The following is a 12,301-nucleotide window of genomic DNA, read 5'->3' as shown; positions in this document are numbered from 1 at the left end:
TTGAGGACCCGTTGCGTTAGGTCAGATCTTTGGCAGCTAGACATTGGCTCCTAATACATCGACGGGGCCCCGTCGATTTAATATCGACGGACCCGTCGATCTTATATAAGCATACCCTGCGCGCGGCTTGCACTAATATTAAAGAAATAAAAGTAATTTAAACCATTTTCGCATTATAATTATTTTCGTATTATAATTATTTTCGTATTGCATTTATTTGCGTATTACAAATTTTTTTTTTTCGTATTATAATTATTTTATAATTATTATTTATAGCTATTAAAAACGAAACGCTAAAGCTTATAATAAAAGTATAAATTCCTATCGCTATTATATATATAATAATTTTATAATTATTCTTTATTTATTAGCCTTTTTATTATTATTAAGCTATTCGTTTTTATTATAATTGCCGTTTTTATATTTATTAGTTTTATTATTTAATATAGGTTTTACGGGACGTTTAAGCGTAAAAGATTTAGCTTTAGCGGGTATTTTTTTTTTTTGCTTAAAGCTAAACGGTTTACCTAAGCAATTTTACCGCGTCCTAAAACCAAATTTTTATAATATAAAGCTAATATAAAGCCTTTATTATTAATTAAAATATGCTAAATTAATTATATATCTTTAATTTATAAAATAATACGTTTTATATAAATATATATAAGGTTAAAAATTTAAAAAAAATTAGCTATATAATAATAATATAATTATTATAATTTATTTACGTATAAAAAATTATATTAATTAGCTTTTAGCGGCTTTTTAAAATATATTAAAAATAATAATTTAAAAATATATATTATTTATTTTATTAAAAGCAATTTCTCGTATTAATTTATAAAATAGCGCCTTAGGTATAAGGAAAAATTTATTAATTTAAAACCGGCGAATTTTTTAAAGCGCAGTAGCTATTTTTAAATTAGTATATAATAATTATATAACGATTAAAAATATTAATATATATTGCTAGGTTTATAGCGTTAAGAACGTTATAGCTTAATTTTTATTTTAAAGGTTTTAATAACTTTTTTTTTAATAGTTATACCGCGTTTAATAGCTTTAGCGACCCTTTTTGCGCTTTTAATAAGCGTTACTTTTTTAATATTTTTACCGCTAATATTAGCTATTTTGCTTTTAGTTTTTATATACGTTATATTAATTTAATTGCTAAATGCTTAAATTAGCTATAATTATCGAAATTATTATATTTTTTCGTTAGATTTTAATATATTAAATAACGTAATAAAAATATAATTAATTAGCGTTTTTTTCGATTAATTTAGGCTAAAATTCGCAGAAATATAAATATTAAAAATAATAATACGGAAGGACGTTTGCTTTATAATATAATAATTAAAATTATTTAAAAATAAAAATTTTAAGGCCGATTATTTTTTTTTTAATTAAAAGCTTAATATAATTTTTAAAAATAATTATATTTTAAATTAATATTAAAAATTTTATATATTATTATTTAAATAATAATTTTTCGAATTTATTAAAATAAAATTATTATTTTTTATTATATAATTTTAATATAAATTAATAATTAAATAAATTTATTACGTTAGGAAATTTTTTAATTTTCCTATTTTTATATTATAATTTTAAGCAAATAATAAATTTTATTTTATTATTTTTCGATTTTTTTATTAAATTAAAAGCTTTTTACGCTAAAATTCCGTTATTTTATTATATTTAATTAAGCGATATTAACGCGATAATTTCCGATCGTAAATTTTTACTCGATATAATAATTAAAATTAATATATTATAATTAGCAAACGCGGTAAACGAAAAGCAGATAAAAAGCTTTTTTCGAATTTTTTAGGCGGTTAAATCTCGAACCCGAAATTTAAAATTTTTAAACGCTTAAAAAAAAACGTAAGCTTATTATAAAATTTATATAATAAAAGATTCGTCGCAATTAAAAAAAATAACGCGAAAATAATTAAAATATATTTAATAAAAAATATACGGCCGCTTTTATAAAAATAAAGCAAAATATTAAAAATAAAAAATAAATTTTATAATAATTATAATAATTATAAATATTAATTAATATTTTTATAAAATTTATAATAATATATATTTTAATTAAATATATACGCGCGCTATAAACGAAAAATTTATAAATAAAAATAAAAATTAGCTTATATTAAGTTATCGAAATAATTAAAAAAATAATAAAAAGATTTTTAATATCGATAAATTTAATAAGCAAACAAAAGCTATATTTATTATTAGCCGCCGCATTATTGCGATTCCTTCTTTTAGCTTGGATGCAATTAGAATAACTTAATTACAAAAAAAGCTAATAGCAATTTTGCTTATAAACCGGATTATTATTCGTTATATTAATATTATAATAGAAAAAACTATAAAAAATATTTTTTTATATATATAGCTCGAGGCATAAATTTGCCCGATATATAGCATTTAAGAGTTTATAATAAAGGTATATAAAAAAATATTTTAATTGTTATATAATAATTATATAATATTAATATAGAAATATTTTTAGTTTTTTATTAATCGAGCTTATAAATAATAAAAAATTAGTTAGCTAAGCGTATTTTTTGATTTATACGATAAAATCTATTTATTAGTATTTTAACGCGGTAATTTATTTAAAATAATAAATAGCGTTATAAATAAAGTTAGCGTATCCTAATTTAAGAATTTATTAGTTTTACCGCTAAATAAATAAAAAATAAACCTTTTATATTTTTTAAATCGATGCTTATTTTATAATATCGATTTTTAAAAACGTATATATCTTAAAATAATAGCTAATTTAAAAGCTAAAAGCAAGGCTATATTATAAATCGGATATAATAATTATATAATAATAGATTTTAACCTATTATTTTAGCAAAAAAGTTATACGTCGAAAGGTATATTGCAAATTTTACTATACCCGATTTTAAATTATAAATAAAATTTATAAAGCTTAAAAGGTATATAAATAACTCCGTACGCTTTTTAGCGATATTTTTTTCGGCTTTATATATTTTAATTATATTAAGTTTTCGGTAGAATTAATAAAAAAAATTCGCCGCTAATTTTATTATCGTTTTAAAACCTTTTATAGCCGTTATATTTTTTTAAAAATTTAAACCCTTTTAAATAAAAATTACTAAAATATTTTAGCGCTGCTTTTTATTTAGCTAAAAAATAATTTTTGTTGCACGGATGTTAATACAGCATCGTATAATGCATAAAATTAGCTTTATAACGCATATCATATCGTTATAATAGTTATAAAACCCATCGAGATATCGTTAAATAACGATATATAGGAAATCAGTGGAACTTACCCTATACTAACTTATAATTAATATAGCACTATTTACAGCCACTATTTATAATGCTATATAGTCAATAAGTTATTATAGTTGACTGTTGTGGCCATTATGGCCACTGGAACCCATTGGAATCCAGTGGAACGTTCCACTGGATTAAGCCCCACTAAGTGTGGCCAGTGCACCTAGCCATAATAGTCCTAGGGTTATAAGGTAACCCACACTATAAAAATCCATAGATTTCGATAGTTTTTTCGATTATAAATCAACCTTATTACTAATTAATTTAATTATAAATCCAATTTATTAGTAATATATTCCAAAATATTCTTATTAGTTAATTTTATAGGTATAAAAGGTAATTATTCTTTCGTAATTAGTTATTTTTTCCTTAAGCTTTAATAAATTAGTTATATAGCCTTATAATTATTATTACGGCCTAATTCTACGAATTATACGAACGCTTCCCTGTGCCTAAATTTATAATCCACCAATCATACCTTAAAACAAATTATAAACCCGGTCCGGTATAATATCGATTATATTAAATACCGGACTTATTATCGAAAATTATAACCGCTCTCCCAAACGAGTTAATTTAACGTAAACTCTGGAACTCCGTTATAATAGCCGATCTCTTATAAGCCTTTATATAAACCTATATAAGCCGTAACTATATCGAAAACTATAGTTAAATGGCTAATTATAATAATTTTACCCGTTATAGCTATATAACGGCTATAAAATCATTTATAACTAATCCCTACTATAATAGCCGATCTATTATAGCACCCTATAGCACCTACTATATTATATTATAGCACCTAAATCCCCTTATATACTTTATCGATAAAATAAAAGAATTAATTTTTTTTATTTTTATTTTTCTTAACGATTCCTTTACCGTTTTTAACGATAATTATACCGTTATAACGGCAAAAATTCGGCAAAATAGATAATTTTATCCGTATTATTGCCGGATGCTAAATGCCGGAGAAATAGAAACTTTCCGGATCCGGAAACTAGAATATATAGAAATTTACGTTACAATTATATTTTAAACTGCTAAAAATCGATCGGTTTTTTAAAACTACCGATATATATAACGGTATAACCGATATTTAAAAAACCCAAGCATTACTTTTAATTCGTTAAAATTTAATAATAAAACCGTTAAATCTAATATTCGATAAAATAAATCTATATAAAGCTTTATCGACTTTATAATTAGCCTATTAAGGCACCGGACCCGTATTACGTTAACAATTATATTTCGAATTTTATATTATAAAATTCGAAAATTATAATTCGTTAAACGAATTTATATCCACTTTTAAAAAATATATTTTAAAGCTTTTAAGCGTTAGGGCTAAAATTAATAATATCGATTAAAAAACGATTTTTATTACAGCCCTTTAATTAGCTTACCTTATATGGGCTAACCGTTAACGTAATGCTTTACGGTTTATAAATCTATTTACCCTCGAAGGGTTAATTACGGATATTTTAGATAAAAACCGACGGGATCCGGATACGGCTATGGGAAATTTTTATTATACGGATAATAAGAAATCCCGGTTCCCCCGATCCAATTAGAATTAACGGGGAACCTAAAGCGGAAATAAGAAAAATTCGAATAAATCGAATAAAGGGAAAAAATCGAATAATTCGAATAATTCTAATAATTCGAATAATTCTAATAATTCGAATAATTCGAATAAGTCGAATAATTTAAATTCGATTATATTTACTACGAACTAAAAATCTAAAAAACGGGGAAATTTACCCCGTAACGAAAATTTAAACGAAAACGAATCGTTTTATGCTTTTTCGAATATTTCGAATAATTTAAAAAAAAAAATTAACCACCCTCCCCAAAAACTAATAATTATACAATACGGGTTTTTTAAAGCATATATCGAATAATAAGAATTTATTCGATAATTTTACTATAAAATCGGATTTTTCACCGATTATTATAAATAGTAGAAAAGTATTTCTAAAAGGAATTAGAAATATTACGCTTTTTTTTAAAATTAACCGGAAAATACGTAAAATAACGTTATTAAACGTGCTTTACGTACCGGAATTTCCGCTAAATATTATATCCGGCTAATTATATTACTAAAAAGGCGGTATTATAAACGGGAATAAATTATATAATTCTAAAAACAGGCCTTTTGCTACGTTAAATTAAGAAAAACGTAAATTTTTCCTACACCTAGCTAATAAATTAAAGCCTGATATAGTATATTTAGCTATAAATCCACTAAAAATAATAAAAAAAGCCCGTGTAATCGGTTTAAATTACTTAGAACCGAATTCGGATACGAAATTTAACAAAACTACGGATTTCGAGGAAATCGAATTAATTTCTAATTATTCGAATTTCTTTATAGCTACGGAAAAATAGCATAAACGATTTAGCTACCTTAGCTACGATATTTTAGCTAAAATAGCTAAAATAACTACGGGGATTCCTAAAAAGGAATTAAAAAAAAAGGATTTAAATTGCGAATTTTATATTTTAGGTAAATTTACCCAAAACCAACCCCATACGAATCCGAATAAAGCTAATAAACCGTTATATTGTATTTATATCGATACAATTTATATTACCCCTTTTAGCTACTCCGGTTATAAATATATAACTAATTTTACGGATAATAAAACCGGATTTCGGGAAATTAAATTTTCTAAAAAAAAATCCGATATATTCGATATCGTAACAAATAAAATCGAATATTATAAAACCTAATTCGGAAAATATCCGAATATTATTCGCATAAATAACGGTAAAAAATTTTCCCCGGTTAAATTAAAAAATTATTTAACCGAAAAAAGGATTATTTTCGAACCTACAACTCCTTATATATTAAAATAAAACGGTATAGCCGAACGTACAAACCAGATTATTATCGAAAAAACTAAAACGGTTTTTATCGATTTATAATTCCCGAAAAACCTCTAAGAATTCGTTATAAAAGCAATAGTTTATTTAATAAATTTTACTATTACGGCATCCGGTCCATTTACCCTTTACTAGGAATTTTACGATTATTTCTGGCTAAAACGGGATAATAAGCCTAATTTATCCTAAATTTATGCATTAGGAATACCGGTTTTAGTTTATAAACCGAAAAAAATCCGTAAAAACTCCAATAAATTCGGAGTTATTACCGAAAACGGGAAAATAATTAGATATAACGGTAATAAAATCTATTACATATATCTTCCCGATCGACCGTATAAATTATAAATTATACGGACCTCCCATATTCGATTATTACCTAAAAATCGAAAAAAAAAGGGAGAAATTACCAGATTCGGAATTACCGGATTCGGAATTACCGGATCAGGAAATAACACCGGATAAAAGTTCCACCGACGGTGAATTTATCCAATCACAAGTCCCGGAAACGGTGGATCCACAAAATCCACTAAATCCAACTCCCGGAAACGATCGAATTCTTCGATCCATTACGAATAAGTCCATAATCAACGATCGACCGGACTTACCCGGGAATGGATCCAGTATGGATTCCGAATCTATGGATATTGATAATACCTTTTCGATTATTCCGAATAAATCGAATATTAAGGTAATTTTTCCGAAACTTACGGATTCCGAACGAGATAAATTCGTTAAATACGACGAATTATTCGCCAATATCTCGTATTATTCAATTATTAAAAATTCAAGCTATACGGAACCAAAAATAATAAAATAAGTATTAAAAAGCCTTAAAAAAAATAGAACTAGGCTATATACGCTAAATTACGGCAATTAATTTAAAAAAGGACTTTTCAAGCTATCGATCGAAATAAAGTCTAAAAAGCCGGTAAAATCCTATTATCCGTAAAATAGGTATTTAAAAGGAAAACCGATAAAAACGGAAATATCGATAAATATAAAGCTAAATTAGTTATACATAAATTCGAATAATAATATAAAATCGATTATTTTAAAACGTTTACTACGGGAATAAAATCCATTACTTAAAGGCTTTTATTAGCTTTAGCAGCCTATTACGATTAAGAAATCGAATAAATCGATATAATCGGTGCTTTCCTAAACGGGGAATTATACGAAAAAATATATATTACCCCTATAAACGGATTATCCGAATTTTTTTCCGAAAACCCGGAATTAAATAATTTCGGTTAGAAAAACGACGACTCCTAGGTAATCCAGCTTAAAAAGGCCTTATACGGTCTTAAATAAAATCTACGCCAATAGCAAATTACGCTGAAAAACAGCCTGAAAAAGCTTGGATTTAATCCATTTATTTTAAACGAATTAGCTTATTATAATAAAAATTTAATATTTTTATTATAATTTACGTAAATAATTTCCTAATTTTTAGCCCTAATTTACGTAAAATCAACCAATTAAAACAGGATATTTCGAAAAAATTCGAAATAAAAAATCTAAGACCAGTTTTTTATTTTCTCGGTATATAAATTAAAAAAAATCGAAAAAATAAAATAATTCGTATAAACCAGGCAATTTACCTTAAAAGGTTACTGGAAATTAACGGATTTTCCGATATAAAACCGGCTAATATACCACTTAGCCCTAAATTCTTAAAATTATTATATACGTTAAAAAATAAAAATAACGAAAAACCGGTTTTAAAGGAATTTATTCACTTATATTAGCATTTATTAAATAGATTAATATACGCTATAATCCAAACTAGGCCTAATTTAGCTTACCTTATAGCATATTTAGCTAAATATATACAAAACCTATCGAAAACTATAATAAAAAGGGTAAAAAGGGTATTTAATTATTTAAAATCCTATTACCACCTTAGAATTACCTTTAACGGAAAAATAAAACCCGGATTAATAGGTTATTCCGATGCCGATTTTGCTAATAATTACGAAACCCGTAAATTAACGTCCGGTTATTTATTTATTTTAAATAACGGGCCGATAAATTAAAAATCAAAACGGCAATTTACGATTTTTTTATTAATTACCAAAGCTAAATTTAACGGGCTAAAACAGGCTACCCGTAAAGCAATATAATTAAAAAATCTTTTTACGGAAATCGGAATTAATACAAATACCGTATTAATTAAAAAAAATAATACGGAAACCATAAATTTAATATATAATCCGGAATATTACTAACGTATTAAATATACTACTATACGGTATTTTTACATACGGCAAAAGGTTAAAAATAAAAATATTCGAATCAAATATATTTTAACTAACGATATACTAATAAATAGCCTTATAAAGCCACTTCCTAAAAATAAATTTTAAAAATTTATCAAATTATTAAATTTAACCGATACTATTTAATAAAGGGAATATTACACGGATATTAATACAATATCGTATAATGCATAAAATTAGCTTTATAACGCATATTATATCATTATAATAGCTATAAAACCTATCGAGATATCGTTAAATAACGATATATAGGAAATTAATAGAATTTACCCTATACTAACTTATAATTAATATAGCACCATTTATAGCCACTATTTATAGTGCTATATAATTAATAAGTCATTATAATTAACTATTATGGCCACTATGGCCACTGGAACCCACTGGAATCCAGTGGAACGTTTCACTAGATTAAGCCCCACTAAGTGTGGCTAATGCACCTAGCCATAATAATCCCAGGGTTATAAGGTAACCTATATTATAAAAATCCATAGATTTCGATAGTTTCTTCGATTATAAATCAACCTTATTACTAATTAACTTAATTATAAATCTAATTTATTAGTAATATATTCTAAAATATTTTTATTAGTTAATTTTATAGGTATAAAAAATAGTTATTCCTCCGTAATTAATTATTCTTTCCTTAAGCTTTAATAAATCAGTTATATAGCCCTATAACTACTATTACGGCCTGATTCTACGAATCATACAAACGCTTCCCTGTGCCTAAATTTATAATCCACTAATCATACCTTAGAACAATTTTTAATATACATTTTAATATATAAAATTATTTAAACCGGTTTAATAAATAGCTATATAATAGTTATATTTTACGTTTATTTTTATAATTATATTAAATTTATATATAATATATAATAAATAAAAATTAAGCTTATAATAAAATTTTATTTATTTTACAAATATTATAATTATTATATAATAATTAAAATATATAAAATTCCCGCCTAAAAAATTTATTTTCGGAATAGGTAATTTTTATATTAATAGCCAGCTTAATTGCGCACGGTTTATAACGGAGTAATTTATTTAAATTATAAATTTAATAAGAAAATTATTAACGGATAATTTTATTAAGCGTATTTATAATTAATACCGTAATAGCTTTATTTCCTAATAATTATTTATTTTCCGAATCCGAATACGCATTAAAGCAAAAGTTATACGATATTATTAATATATAAATAGCTTTAAAAGGCTACGCGTTTACGGTCGATCGGTCGATAAAAAAAACGGGTAAATTTATTATTATATATGCGTATAATCGTCGTATAAAACCTTTAAATCTATCGACCGAGCGGTAACGCAAAATAATTTCACGAGGAATTAGCTGTTTTTTTTTTATAATAGCTAAAAAATCGCCTAATTATATAACTTAATTGCTTAAATATCGTTTTAATATCCGATTTATTTTTTATAATTATAAGCTAAGCCTAAGCCTAATTATTTATTTAATTTTTCGAAAATTATCCGCGGAAAAAGAAAAAGCTATTATTAATTTTGCTAATACGGGTATTTTTTTAAAAAAAATTAAAATTTATATACGCTAAATATATAATATAATAGCTATTTAATAAAATATATATAATATTATTGCTAAAGCAAAAAAGGTAATTTATAACGGTTAAAATATAATATAAGCGTTTATTAATTAATTAAATATAAAAAGATTTTAGAATCGAATTTAATTTAATAAAAATAGCCGTATTATAATTATTTTTTTTATTTATTTAAATTTTTTATTATACCTTTAGGCTTATTTAAACGTTTTAATATTTAATTATATTTATAAAACTAATAAATATAAGATATTATTATTTAATATAATTAAAGTTAATATTTATTAAAAGTCTTTTTATATCGGGTTCGTATTTATAAATGGCAAAACCGAAAAAGATTATTTTTAAGCTATCGACCGATTAAAGTTTATATATAAAATATACGGTGCCTATTTTCCTTCGATTATTTTTATAAACCGTTATATAATATATATTAATGCTATTATTATTTATTTTTTATTTTTATATTTTTTTTGTATTTATAATATATAAATAAAGCAGTCCTCCGATATTATTAACTTTTAATTATACGCTAAACCGGAGGGATAAAAGCTTAGAATAAATTTTATTAATTATAATATATAATTATTTAATTATTAACACAAAAATTATTCGATTAACGCTTATCCGATTTTAAACGCAAATATTTTCCTTAATATTTTAATAAGGTTACATATTTTAAAAATATTTAGTTAAATAACTAAAAAAAAAAGCTTATTAAGGCTTAAGTTAATTAATATATTTATTTTGGCAATATAGTTATTTTACGAATAAAAGGCATTTATATATTAATTAAATTATATTTAAAAAAATTTACCTTAAATTTATTCGAGGCTTAAAAAGCTATTAAATATATATTATTTAATTAATTTATTAAATTACGGTATATATAAATACGGTAATAAATACGGCTATTTATCGATTTTTTTTAACCCGTTATATAATATTATTTATAGCTAGGTATTATATAAAGCCTTCCGGAAAATTAATAAGCAATAAAAATTTTTATTAAAAAAAAAACCGTTTTTTACTATTACGTTATACGGGTATATTTATACGTAATTAAGGCTTTTTATATGCTTATATTTTTCGGGATTTATTAGAAAATAATTAAATATTATAATTATAATATTTTTATTTTTATTAGCATTTATAATATAATAAGTAACCCTAAATATTTTTTAAACCCCGATAACGTATCGATCCGATAATTATAAAATTATCTATTTTATAATTAAATATCCGACGAAAGCCGAATAGTTTTAAAATAATTAAAGCAATAGCATAACCCCGGGTACGTATTATTTCGAAATATAATCGTTATTATTAAATCGGCTATATTATATTATCGAAAATATACCCTTAACGCTATATAAACCTACTTTTTACGGCCGGTATCGTTATAAACCCTTTAATAAATCTTTTAATAAATTTTTTAGCAGATTTTTTAATAAACCCTTTAATAGACTTTTTAGCAAATCTTCTAATAAATCCTCTAATAAATCCTTTAATAGATTTTTTAGCAGATTTTTAGCAGACCCTTTAGCAGACTTTTTAATAAACCTTTTAGCTAATTATTTATTAAATCCCCCGGTTAATCCTTTAGCTTTAGTATATAATAATTTATATCGTATATATAAACGGTATATTAGCGTAAAAAAAATTTAATATAAAATATAACCGCGAAAAAATATTAAAACGAATTAATAATATCGGAAAATAATAAAATTATTAGCGCGGTATAATAAAGCAAAATTTAATTAGTGCTTTAAATTTATTCGTATAAAAAAACGCTATATAAATATAATAAAATTAAAAAATTAAATAAAAAAATAATAATAGCCTATTTTAATTAAAATTAAGCTAAAAATAAACGTATTAATGCTAAATTTAATTCAAATTTATTAAACCTTTTTAAAAAAGGATAAGTAAAATTTAAAAAAATAAAAAATAATAAGCGGAAATAGCGGTTTTTATATAATTAATTTATAAATTCTTTATATTATAAATATAAATTTCGGTTTATTATAATAATTATATAATAATTATTTAATTATTATTTAATAATTATTTAATAATTATATAATAGTTATAATACGAAAAATAGTTATTATAATATAAAAATAGTTTAAATTACTTTTATTTTTTTAATGCTAATACAAGCCGCGCGCAGGGCATGCTTATATAAAATCGACGGGTCCGTCGATATTAATTGGA

The sequence above is a fragment of the Pestalotiopsis fici genome (assembly GCF_000516985.1).
Source record: "Pestalotiopsis fici W106-1 unplaced genomic scaffold PFICI_Scf_6, whole genome shotgun sequence".
Classification (NCBI taxonomy): domain Eukaryota; kingdom Fungi; phylum Ascomycota; class Sordariomycetes; order Amphisphaeriales; family Sporocadaceae; genus Pestalotiopsis; species Pestalotiopsis fici.
The sequence above is the reverse complement of the archived record's forward strand: the minus strand, read 5'-3'. Positions refer to the sequence as shown.